General features: G+C 42.3%; 1 long non-coding RNA gene across 1 annotated transcript; it reads left to right on the top strand.

The window, feature by feature from the left end:
• Positions 1-1558: 1558 nt before the first annotated feature.
• On the top strand, positions 1559-12630 carry LOC115469845. The gene is made up of 3 exons (XR_003942075.1): positions 1559-1644; positions 10700-10818; positions 12032-12630. It is a non-coding gene; the product is annotated as an uncharacterized LOC115469845 (long non-coding RNA).
• The last annotated feature ends 1143 nt before the right edge of the window (positions 12631-13773 follow it).

The raw sequence follows: 13773 nt of genomic DNA, 5'->3' as shown, positions 1-13773 counted from the left end.
TCCTCGAGTGTCCCCTAGTCTTTGTACTTTTGGAACAAGTAAAAAATCGATTTCCTTCTACTCGTTCTACACTAGTCAGGATTTTGTACACCTCAATCATATCTCACCTCATCCGTCTCTTTTCCGAGGAATAAAGCTCCACACCTGCTGCTCATGTTAGTAATTTATAAAGAGAAGTAGGATCTACTTGTCATTATAATAATATAGATACATAGTTAGCGAGCAGATCTGGGAGTAGTTAACTCCAGAAGTGATGTTTTATGTGTGTCAAAAACATTGAAAGAAAAAAATTTAGAAAAAAGAATTTATAGACATATTCTCGCTCCTCTAATGGGATCAGGACGATGACAGCAATAATTTTAGGGAAAAATTTACAGCACCATTTGAACGGGACAGAAAACCCGGAATATTTAAATCCATCACGAATTGGATCTCAGCATTCCATATTTTTATGACAGTCATAGTTGAGAAAGAGCCAGAAATGAGCCCTTATCTTGTAAGATACATGGACTCCATCATTTTTGATCACTGATTGTTTTTTTATTAAAAAATAATAATAATTAATACTTGGATTATCCATAGGCACTATTTGTTCATTACTAAACTAGACCTATATCTATATGGCATCTCAAATTCATCAGTCTCATCTTCATTGTATGACTTGAAGAAACATTTTGTGGCCCTTATTCAGGAAAAGTGCACCCGTCAAAATTAAAATGCTGTCAGGGATGAAGGGCAGGGCCGCCGAGAGGGGGGGACAGGGGGGACAAAAGTCCCCGGGCCCGGGCCTCCGGGAGGGGGGGGGGGGCCCGGCACCGCTGCAGTCCGGCCCACCCTCCGTGGCTCCCGGAACAAACCTGAAGCGCCTTCACGTTCGCATCGCAGCAAGCAGCAGCAGCAGGGCAGGCCACTCCTTCCTTCCGTGTCCTGCCCTCGCCTGATGTAACATCCGCGAGGGCGGGGCACGGAAGGAAGGAGAGGTCTGCCCTGCTGATGCTGCTGCTGCTTGCTGCGATGCAAACGTGAAGGCACTTCAGGTTAGTTCGGAGGGCCCGGCAGCGGGTGGAGGGGGGCCCGGCTACTTCGGGTGGGGAGGGGCGCGACGCGACCTCGGGTGGAGAGGGGGCCCGGCGACTTCAGGTGGGGAGGCGGGGCGTGACGCGACCTCGGGTGGGGGGGGGGCCCGGGGGCGGTCTTGTCCCCCGGCCCTGGCTCTCGGCGGCCCTGATGAAGGGTAATGAAACTGCTGTCTGTACTAGCACTAGCTATAAACTGTTCAGATTGGAAGTGACAGGAAGCTAGATTTTTTGAGAAGTGATGACACATTGCTCTTTTCCTGTCCTTTGAAAGATGCATCATCCATCCTTTCTTGATCTGTTTTACAGGATTCCCAACAGCTCCATACCAGCCTGTATACCATGAAGTGGTTCTTCCAGTGTTTCCTGGATCGTATGTGTAGAATTTGCCTTTTGAAAGCTTTTTTTTTTTAATGTTCAGAGATTTGTAACAAGTTAGTGATGTGGCTGTACCTGATTCTCTTTCAGACACCTTTTCCATTAAACCTAAGAATATGGGATATCTATGTACTTGAAGGGGAGAGAATTCTTACTGCTATGTCTTACACTATCCTTAAACTACACAAAAGTAAGAAAATATATGACATTTTTGTTACTGGGGTTGCTGATTTAGATGAATAGGAAATTCTTTTGAGTGCCAGTGGCGTACCAGGGGGTGGTTCGCCCCTGGTGCACGCTGCTGGGGGGGGGGGGGGGTGCCGCAGGGCTCGCCTGTTGCCCTGTCTCAGTCCGATTTCGCAATTCGCATTTGTTCACTGCTCCCTCTGAGTCTGCCCCGGAACAGGTGTTCCAGGGCAGACTCAGAGGGAGCAGTGAACACATGCGAATTGCGAACTCGGAGACAGGGCAACAGGCGCGCGCCGCAGCACCTCCCCCCAGCGGCGTGCACCCGGGGGGTGTCATTTCGCCGGGGAGGGGGGGTCATGCTGCACCCGGGGGAGGGGCGCATCGGCGATCCGCCCCGGGTGTCAGCTAGGGTCGGAATGCCACTGTTGAGTGGTAAGCTGTTTTCTAGTGTTTGATTTCATACCTTTTTTTTGTGTACTGTTGGTGACTTAATCCAGAGTTTCCATAATCTTTGGTTTTTACCCAAGCGTTTGCTGGAGTGCTAGGAGTGCAAAAAGTAACAGTAAAACCATATTTGGACAAATCATGAAATATACACGAAGGGGACTGGAGGAGTGGCCTAGTGGCTAGAGCACCAGTCCTGCAATCCAGAGGCGGGCAGTTCAAATCCCACTGCTGCTCCTTGTGATCTTGGGCAAGTCGCTTTACCCTCCATTGCCTCAGGTACAAACTTAGATTGTGAGCCCTCCTGGGACAGAGAAATATCCAGTGTACCTGAGGCACCTTGAGCTACTACTGAAAAAGGTGTGCGCAAAATCTAAATAAATAAAATAGGCCTAACTTAGTCATCTTAAAATGTACTTTAACCTTATAATATTCCTGTCTACAGGCCCAAGTGGTATGCAAGGTAGCAGTGTTCTTTGAAAAGATTCTATGCAGCTGCCACTCTCATTCATTTCGTTCCAGCAACAGGAAGGGCACACTAAGGGGTCCTTTTACTAAGCCATGTTAGGCCCTTACCCTCAAATTCTATATAGCGCCTAGAGATACATGTTGAAATCCAGGCATATTCTATAATAGAGTGCGTAACTTAATTGGCATAACAAGCTAATCAGTGTTTATAATATCACTTAACAAGCAATAATAAACACTAATTGTTAATAATTAGAATTTAAGCACACAATTTGCTAAGCGTATTCTGTAATGAACTGCACCTAAATACTAATACGCGCAGTTCAAAAGGGGTGTGGTTATGGGAGGGAAAATGGGCATTTCATGGGTGTTACAAAATTTACGCACTTAGTTTTAAAATTTTATTTATTTATTTGTTACATTTGTGTTAGGTTCTCAAGGATCTCGGACACTGGAATGTCGTGAGCCCTTGGGCTGCTGACGAGGAGCGGCAGCAGCAGGCAAAAACCCACCAACTAGGACTGGACAGGACACAGGATTCACAAGCAGGATACAGAAACAGGAATTCACCTGCGCTTGACCGCCGTTCCCTAGGGGTTGAGCCCCTAGGTGCAGGTAGCCGGCAGGACTTACTGGACGGAGGAGATCAAGACAAACTTGACTAGGCAGAGTACAGGATACAGGGTCTCAAACAGGCAGGAAACAACCACACGCTCGGCTAGGACAGGATTCAAGGTACAGGGTCTCAAGCAGGCAAGAAACAAACAAACACAAGCTTGGCTAGAACAGGGTTCAAGGTACAGGGTCTCAAACAGGCAGGAAGCAAACACAAGCTTGGCTAGAACAAGATTCAAGGTACAGGGTCTCAGATAGGCAGGAAATAAACACAAGCTTGGCTAGAACAGGGTTCAAGGTACAGGATCTCAAACAGGCAGGAAACAAACACAAGCTTGGCTAGAACAGGTTTCAAGGTACAGGGTCTCAAACAGACAAGATACAAGGTGCACAACCAGAAGGGAAAGGAAGCCAAAAGCAGACAGGGAAGGAGCAATCAGGACTGGATTCAAGGCAGGATACAGGAGGCTCAAACAGGCAAGGAATACAGACTAGGCACACTAAATAAGAAACAAGGCTCACTAAGACAAGGTAGAAGTGCAGGCACACAAACCTCAACCTGGACCTTTGGCATTTGCAAAGGCAAAGCAGAAAGTTTCCAGGTGGCTAATAAGCCCATCAGCAGCTGAGGCTCAGCTGCAGCAATCTCAAGGCAGCTAAGGGTGAGGCTAGCTGCCAAACTTCCAATCAAGACTGGAGGGCTAAAATATCTGGACTGGACCGAAAAGAGAGTCTGGAAAGTCTATGGCAGCCACCGGTTCTGGCCACCAGAGAACGAGAGGAGCCCAACCCAAGAAAACAGTCACAATTGTGACAATTTGTATCCCACATTTTCCCACCTATTTGCAGGCTCAATGTGGCTTACATAGTATCGTAGAGGCGATCGCCAGTACGATGTGAACAAATGCAGAGTGATTTGTAGTAAAGTACATATCATGTGTGACAAACACATTTGGGAAACGTGAGGGGGCAGAGTTAGGTTGAAGTCCAGTATGTACTTTGGTTCGGTTGTGTTGCATGGTTAAGGTGTTTAAGTTGGATCGTTGGGGTATGCCTTTTTGAACAGGTGAGTCTTTAGTAATTTCCGGAAGTTTAGGTGGTTGGTTGTTGTTTTCACGATATTTGGCAGTGCATTCCATATTTGTGGCCCAGTGTGCGTAAATCGACACGCAGAGATTTATTCCATGTTTTCATTGGTGTACATGGAGACACATAGTTTTAGGCACAGGGATATCAACTAAACATATTCTATATACTGCACCTAAATCTAGGCTTATAGAATACACTTAGGCGGAAATGTTGTACCATGCAGATTTTTTTAGGCGCCATATACAGAATCTGTCCCTTAATGTGCATTTAGCAGAGGAAAATGGACTATTGCAAATCACATTCAAGCATTTTGCAGTATTTTCTCTTTTTCCACATGTTAACCACGTTAGCTATTGTTTAAAAAATATTTTTTGGAGGAGGCAGCTAGCTAGCGTGTTTGGATTGCCTTACACTAACTAGCTAACATTGAGTTAACGCAGAAGCACCTGGAGCTTAACTTTTTCCAGGCACTGAGCACTAGTGCAAACATAAGCATGTGACCTGAAAATCAAAAAATAAAAAATGCCCTAAAAAAGTGCATTGAATCTTGGCTTAGTCTACGGGAAAGTTTGTAAGAACATAAGCATTGCTGTACTGAGACAGACTGAAGGTCCATCAAACCCAATATCCTGTTTCCAACAGTGGCCAATCCAGGTCCAAGTACCTGGCAAGATCCTAAAAGAGTATTACAAATTTTATGCTACTTATTCCAGGAATAAGCAGTGGATTTTCCCCAAGTCTATCTTAATAATGGCTTATGGACTTTTCTTTTAGGAAATGATCCAAACCAGTTTTAAACTCTGCTGAGCTAACTGCTTTTACTACTCTCTCTGGCAATGAATTCCAGAGTTTAATCACACGTTGCGTGAAGAAATATTTTCCCACGTTAACACAAGCTAACTCCAGATTTCAGCACACTTTAGTACAAGGGCCCCTTTGGTTGTGCCATTCTTAGGGTGACCATATAATTCTATATCAAGATTCATATTTTTTATGTTTGCGCAGTTGACTTACTTGCTAGTTTTGTGTGGCAGTGTGCTCTTTCGAGCATGGATGAGACTGCAATATCTAACATTTCTTGATCCTTTCCTGCACTACAGTTGTGAAGGTAAGAATGAACGTTGGCAAGAAATAAAATTGCCTTTGTTTTCTTGCGTTGAGATTTGGCTTCAGTTATTGAATTGGAGTAATGCTTTTAATCTTGTGGAGAAAGATGAATGTCTACTTCCTATTCCAGTAATCAAAGAGTGATACATATGAGGTACACCTAAGGGAAAGACTCAGATCTGTCTTCTCAGGAAGAATTCTGTCTGCTGTAGGATTTTGGACATTATCAAGAGAAATGAAGAACCTGCATAATCAATTTATGATTTATATAGCAGCTAAATGGAGGATAAGTGATATATAATGAGGCTGATGTCAAAGTGGATTGAATTTGAAGAAAGTATAATGATCTTCTGTTATTAAAGAAACAGCTGACACATTTCTAGAGCATTTTGGAGCATGAGGGAACACGGCGGCAGCCTTCTGTTTGTGCAGAATCTGGGGCAGATGAGAACTACAGGACCCTCCTTACTTTAAACTCCAAGGTCCCAGGATCCTATCAGTGTTCTGGAAATATGAGGCCTGGGGAATGAATTGCTGTGTCTGCATTATTCCTCCCCTCTCCCTGTCAAGTGATTACCAGCAGGAGTTTATTTTTTATTTTTTTACAGCAGGAGCTAGATTCAATACGTGGCACACAAGTAAGGGGACGCGATGATCTGCGCTGAGCCAGCATTCTACAAAGCGAGTTCTGTGTGGAATGATCTGTACAGAATACTAGCTTAGTGCGCATTTACCCTGGATTCCGTATCACGCGTCTAGCGTTCCCCGCCAAAATCCAAGCGTATTCTATAACCATGTGTGTAGCTTAATTGTCTTAACAAGCCAATCAGTGTTGTTAACAGCACTTAACAAGCAATATTGAGTACAAATTGGCAATAATTAAAATTTACATGCGCAAATCGCTATGTATATTCTGTAATGCAGAGTGCCTAAATTTTAATGTGTGCTGGCAAACAGGGGCATGGTTATGAGTGGGGAAATGGGAATTTCATGGGTGTTCCAAAATTTATGCACACTGTTAAAGAATATGGCTCTCTGCACCTAAATCTATGTGCCGGGATTTACGCCATGTTTTCGTTGGTGTAAATGAAGGCACATAGATTTAGGCGCTAGGCTGTCAGCTAAATGTATTCTATATACCATGCCTTAATCTAGGCACTGCTTATAGAATACACCTAGGTGAAAATGTTTCCACATGGATTTTTTAGGCACCATATATAGAATCCCCCCCCCCCCCCCCCCATGCCTAACTTTGGGCTCAATCATTTACACCTGCCAACGGCTAGTGTAAATTGCTTGTGCCCAACTAATTGCAGTTAGACGCACAAATACAGATATTCTATAACATCACGCCTAATTTCTTGGAACACTCCTGACCCACTTATTCTCCTCCCATGGCCACGCCCCTTTGGAGTTGCACACTATGAAGTTTAAGCACATATATTAGAGAATACGGTGAAGGGCAGATCCGCATGCAACTCCTAATTACTGCCAATTAAATACTTGTTAGTGCAAATAATTGATTATTATTGCCTACTTGGCTAATTAGCTTATGTGCGGATCTGCGATCAGTGCCCGAATTGGGTGACCTATATAGAATCCGGGGGCATGTCTTGCTTCAAAAATGCAAGAGTTTGCTTTATACTGTGCTTTATAAAAAAAGATATAATTGTTTTAATCAACATGATAATTTATGCATACATACCTTGCAGCGCAGAAATAATGCTGTTTTTATAAGTCCACAAAGGAAAATGGTTCTTTGTTGAGCAATATGCCTTGTCTAAAAAGATTTAAACAAATAAACACATAAATAAAGATATGCTCAGTGGAATGAGTAACACAGTGGTTAGAGACCCAGGCTGACAACAAGGGTAAGTCCGTTTCAAATCCCTGTGATCTTGGGCAAGTTACTTATGGGTCCTTTTACTAAGGTGTGCTAATGGATTTAGTGCGCACTTATGATTAGCATGCGCTAAATGGTAAAGCACCCATTATATTCCTATGGGCATCTTATCATTTAGTGCTTGCTAAATCTGTTAGTGCACCTTAGTAAAAGGACCCCCTAACCCTCCATTGCTGCAGGTGCTATGGGGATAGTTTTATAAGTGATGTGAATATGTAGAACAGTGTTTTACACACTCAATGGGATGCTTATAAAATTGCAAAAAAACTGCCCACTATTCTATTGCCAATCAGTTTAAAGAGCAAGTGATCTAAACACACACTTTCTTACTCAAAACTACCTTAAAACGGGTAATAAAAGGGGGTGAGTTCGGTTAATTGTTGCTCCACAACCCTTGTTTTGTTCTGAACGTGTGCTTAAAATATTGCCCCGGGTGATTATGGTGGTTATTTCAGGAGCCCTTATTCACGATTGCGATGTGCATAAACTGGCATTTAGGCATCTATATCACTCACACACACACACACACACACACACACACACATGTCTAAATCTCAGTTTTAGAAAGCTGGGATATGCACATCCACACATCCGAATTGTAAATATATGCATAGTGCAAAGTAGAATGGTCTGGGTTTGTTTTAGGAAGTCTAAGTCAGGGCTTAAATACATGCATGCATTACCCTTTTCAAGAGGGAAAGCCACATTTATGCCCCCTGTTTTATACTTGCTCCCAGTGATATCTAGGTTATGTAAAGGTGCTTGTGCAGTGCAGCACAATGTACTAGAGCAGGTGTTCTCAACCTAGCCCACTGGTTCCAAAACCTGATCCTGGAGGCACCCCAGCCAGTCAGGTTTTCAGGATACCCACAATGAATATTCATGAGAGAGATTTGCATGCAGTGGAGGCAGTGCATGCAGATCTCTCTCATGAATATTCATTGTGGATATCCCAAAACCCTGACTGGCTAGGGTGCCTCCAGGATCAGGTTTGAGAACCACTGACCTAGCCAGTTGGGTTTTCAAGATACCCACAATGAATATACATGAGATAGATCTGCATGCTCTACCTCCATTGTATGCAAATGTATCTCATGCATATTTATTGTGAATATCCTGAAAATCTGACTGGCTAAGTGTGTCCCAAGGACTGGGTTGACAGCCCCTGTACTAGAGGGATTAGGGGAGGTCACCCACTTAATCTCCTAGTGTTTTTTTGTCCCTCATCCTCTCCTCCAAAAGCAATGCTGTCAAATTATATCAGGGTCTGTGGCAGCCTGGGAAACCAAGGAGATTTAATAAGACAGGAGATGGCATGATTTCAAAAGGCTGAAGCCATCTCCTTGTGTAGCTGCCATATTGGTACTTCCAAAACAAAGCAAAGAGGCTATCAGCTGCTATATTCACATTTTCATTGTTCATTGTTATCTTATGTAAGTTATATTTAGAAACATGCCAACTTGTGCAGTATACAGATATACACAGAGGAGCTATCACAATAGAATAACCTTTCATCAGTTATAGTAGTCTTGTGATTTATTGAACGAGAAAAATCCTTAACTGTGAAAAGAAAGTTTCTAGCATGGCCTGCTCCACACGCACTAGAGGAGCTAGCAAGATCGAGTCACTCATCCCCTCCCAGGCAGCAGAACCACCCTTCCACAACAACCCCGCAAATCTCAGTCAAAATCACATCCTGCTGGTCCTAGGCCCCCACCCCCAACTCTGGGGCTTCTTTAATGGATTTGCTGAGCAAGAATTGCACAGCAATCATTTCACTGAACAACCATTAACAAGCACCACACCACACACAAGCAACCAACTGGAACAGTTTTAGACTTTTTACAGACCCACCACACATAGGCAGTTGTAAGTGTTTGCTATTGCTTTTACATAGAAATATCTTTATTGTTATCATAAGCAAAAATAAAGGCATATAGGATTAGATTCTATATACCACACCTAAAAAATAGGCACCTCAAGGAAATATGCCTAGGTGTATTCTATAAAGTACATCTAAATTTAGAGGTACTGTATAGAATAAGCCTAAATTCCATGTAGTTTATAGAATACACCTTCAAGTGTCCGTTCACATGACTAAATTTAGTCATGGGCAGTTACGCCAAGGAAAACTTGGTGTAAATGCTGACGCCCTAAGTTACAAGCAGACTGGGTGTATTCTATAACAACATGCATAGATTTTAGAAACACCCATGACCCGCCTATTCCACGCCCATGGCCATGCCCCCTTTTCAACTATGTGACTTAGAATTTACAAGCATCATGTTACAGAATATGCTTAGACTGTTCTGCGTGTAAATTCTAATGAATGCCAATTAGTGTCAATAATTGCTTGTTAAGTGGCAATTATCAGTGCTGATTGGGTTGTTAAGTAATTAAGTTGTGTGCGCAAACCTAGAATATGACTGGGTTTGTACACGCAACTTAGGTCACACTATATAGAATCTGGGGGATAGTGCTGCACTGAAATCTACAATACAGCATTGTAAATAACAAAGCAAGCTGTTGAGCAATGTCAAAAACATTTTGAGTATAACCCCCCCTTCACAGACCCTTGAAAACTCCCCAACTCCCCTTATATCCCCCTCCTGAACCCCTCCTAGCACAGAGAATGCAAAGGAGGTTTAATAAAACAATATATACTTCATAAGTTTGCTATTGTTTTCAATAGCCTTTACTATTGTTTTGGACTAACCAATATGGCGGCAAGCTCTGCCCACTGGCTTCAGCTCGGATAATGGGCCAGATAGGCTCATGCTGTCTTCTATAATTATACCTCCTTGGGGGAAACAAAGATGTGTATGTTTCTAAAATGGTAGATATACCTGTGTTGATCCCATTGATAGTTCACATATTGACATTGCACATGTAAATAGTGCTAAGCATGTAATGACTTTAGAGAAGTTGATACATATGTATGTATATCTGCTGTATGCACAGTTTGGATAGGAGTGTGGTATGATTTGAAAAGTATATGTGTATTTTCTATTTTATAATGACAAAACATGCATGCTTTAAAAAAAAAAGGTGCCCATCAACATGCATAACTGCTCCCAATTCACACGTGTGACAGTTTATTGAGCATTTGGCCTTAGGCTTTTGAGGAGTGAATGAAGGGGAGATTGCACTTACCTCTCTGCTGCTAAAAGTCACCTCAAAACTCCAAAACTTGAAGTTTTGTAGCATAAGCTCTTTGATTGATTCCCATTGAATATCCAGCTTTGCGAAATCCAGCACTTGTGTGTATAGGCTGCAAAATCTGTCACGTAGACCTGGAAGTGCTGCTACTGACATGTTCAAAGCCCCAAGTGATGCTGCTCTTTTGTTGAATGTCTTTCTTTGCACAATGGATGTTTTCCTTGTATATGTCATTGACTGCATGTGTTTGTTTATTTGTGGTTTCATTAAGGACCTTTTGAACAGCCTGGTTTGAACATCCCTTTTTCTACCTGGACATACTGTGAAAAATTGGGCTTATTGTGTTCAGAGCTGGACCACTGTGCCACGACACAAGAAATATCCAAAGGGGTAAGGTAAGAAGGAGCAGTTGTAGGAAATGAATTCAATTAGTATAAAAACTGTTCTACTAGGTTAGACCAATGATCCATCAAGCCCAGTATCTTGTTTCCAACACTGGCCAATCCATCTTACAAGTACCTGGTAGGATCCCAACAGTAGATAGAGTCCATTCTGCTTATCCCCAGGTTTATAGGAATTTGTCTAAACCTTTTAAAAATCCTGCTAAACTAACAGCATTGAACAAATTCTCCAGCAACAAGTTCCAAAACTTAATTGTGCATTGCATGAAAAAATAGCTGTTCCAATTTGTTTTAAATGTGCTACTTAGTAACTTCATAGCATGTCCCCTGGTCTTTGAACTCTTTGTGTGTGTACTTGCTATGTCTCCCTGGGAAATCTTGCACTGGTAACTGTGGATTCCCTGGGCAGTCAAGAAGGAGGAGCTGGAAGACATAAAGCCTTCCCAGCCTGTAGCCCATGCAATCAGGGGGCACATCCATTCTTGAAGAAAAAAGGCGGTGAATGGGGCCAGTTACTAAGCTCATTGGACAAAACAGCTGTTATAGTACTGTGTGAAGTTAATGAATATCTGAGTGTTTTGGCTTCATTAGGGAGCACTCATACAGCAAAATAGGGCTAGAGCACACCTAAGGCAAGCAGCATTTAGTTTCGGAGACAAAAGTTAGGAGGAAAAGACAGTTCAGTGGTTCAGAGGAAAGATTCAGTAGCAGCAGCTGAAGAAAATCATGAGCGGTATGTCTTTTCTGGAGTAGGAGTGATGGAGGAGGAGCCAAGCAGTTGGCAATAGTGACTACAGGTATGTGAGAGCCAAGAAGAGGCAACAGTGGAGACTGGAGGTGAGAAGGCCCATGGAGCAACTGCCACAAGTATAAAGGAGCCATTTAGAGACAGCATTAGTATTTGAAGTTTGAGGAAATCAAATAGAAAAGTCAACAATGTCTGGGGGGGTTGGAGAGGGAGGAGGTGTTGAAGTAATAACTGGTGGTCAGAGACCTAAAGAGCATGAATAATTGGAGACAGAGTGGCAGAGGAGCAACAGGAGGTGATATGTGTGCACATGTGTGCATAAAGAGGAAAACACTCATTAATGTTAAAAGACTCAATGTTGTGATGCAGTAAGCTGGAACAGAAAATCAAGGATGCATTCTACCTGACAATCAAAACACTACCTGACTCTGTTATTATTTCTTTCGTTGTGTAGGTCAATAAAATAAATTGAGGAAAGGTCATGGCGTTCCTGCCTTCTTTGGTTCTTGTTGCCTCTATTACAGAAGGATGTGGTCAAAACATCTAGCTTAAGAGGTGGTTGGACAAAATTCAAGGAGGAAAATTCCATAAATAATGATTATTCAGATAAATTTGGGAAAGGCCACTGTTTGTCCTCAAGGGCTAGCAACAAGGAATGGATGTACTGTTGGGGATCTGTCAAGGTACTGCCAAGTGACCCAGTAGAGCACAATCAGAGAAAGGATGCTGAGCTTGGTGGATTCTGGGCCTGACCCAGCATGAGAAGTCTTATGCGTGTCTAAAGCAGGTGGTACTATAGTGAATTAAATTATGTGTTTGCTCTGTGAGAAGATAAAACCCAGGAGCAAATACTGAAGGTATAACTTACACTCAAAATGTGCTTTGGTTTCACCTGGAATTGTGTTTGTTTTGTCATGGCTCGTTACTACGGTAGATAAGCTTCAGATGGAATTTCTACCATTACCTGACCTTAGGTAGATCTCAGTCTATTGTTCAGTCAGAGTATGTGGTTCTCCAGAATTTTGCACGGTGTCTGCAATTCTTGTTTCTAGTAGTCTGGTGCAAGCATTACTAAAGTTGGTCAAACAAGTATGAAAATATGCATAAACTGTTTGATATGTTTGTCATTGTATATTGTTTAAATTGCATAAATAAAAAGTTTTTAATAAACTGTTGTGAACACTTTTTGTTATGGTACCAATTTTTTAAAAAAAAGAAACTCTATCCCAATCCCTTCTGTTTCCGAAGACTGCTTAATTATTTCTGTTTCAATGATCCAAAATATTCAATACACTAATGTACCTTTGCATTAATTATATAAGTCACTCCCATGCACATCTCAAATAAAAAGACGTATTGATAGCTTGTGATTCCATCGTTAGATTCCAAATGTCAGTAACAAGGATTCTTTGTTTAAACTTCTATTTCGATTTCTATTATGGCATCAAATTTTAATTTTGCTGTGCAGAAGGGATTAAACTGATTACCTGGCAGAAGTCCCAGGAAAGTAACCTTGATCTGTGATGGCATCAATGAAATGAGCACTGAATTGCACTTGTGACTCAGAAGGTATCTAGGGTATTGTGCTGTACAGAAGCCATTCAGTTAAGAATCCAGCTTTTTAAAGTTCTCTGATATTTATTTTTAACAGTGTTTTGCATCAGGCAATACTGCCTATTGTCATTACATTTCTCTATGTTCATTCGTACGCATAGCTTTATTTGTGCATCTGCAAACAGAGCTACGTGTACAGATGTGGAATGAGGAGATGTTATTGTAAATTTTTACTGTTATGCTGGTTCCACGTTTAATAAAGATTAATGATTAAAAAAAATCAAGAAGTGAAGGAGTGGTGGGAAGGGCAATATGTTTGACAGAAGCAGCCTCAGCCTGTTACTGCATATTAGACATGAGCCAATGAAAGTTCTCACCCTTCTGCTGGTGAAGATAAGAAGTGACCCATGGCACAAGAAGGAGAGGTCAGAGGGCAGGCACTAGAAGGAGACAGGAGAGAAAGGGGAGGGAAAAGAGTGGTGGCAGAGTGAAGGGCATGGTAGAGAGGGAGTGAAGAGAAGGAAAGAAAGAAGAAAAGGGGAAGGTAGAAGCTGACTTAAAAACGCCAAGCGCTGAAACATTTTTGACAGTAATCTCAAATTAACCCTCCCACCTGCATTCACTAGCATTTCCTCTAAAGCT

The sequence above is a fragment of the Microcaecilia unicolor genome, chromosome 5, assembly GCF_901765095.1.
Source record: "Microcaecilia unicolor chromosome 5, aMicUni1.1, whole genome shotgun sequence".
NCBI lineage: Eukaryota > Metazoa > Chordata > Amphibia > Gymnophiona > Siphonopidae > Microcaecilia > Microcaecilia unicolor.
This window is presented reverse-complemented; position numbering and strand designations above follow the sequence as displayed.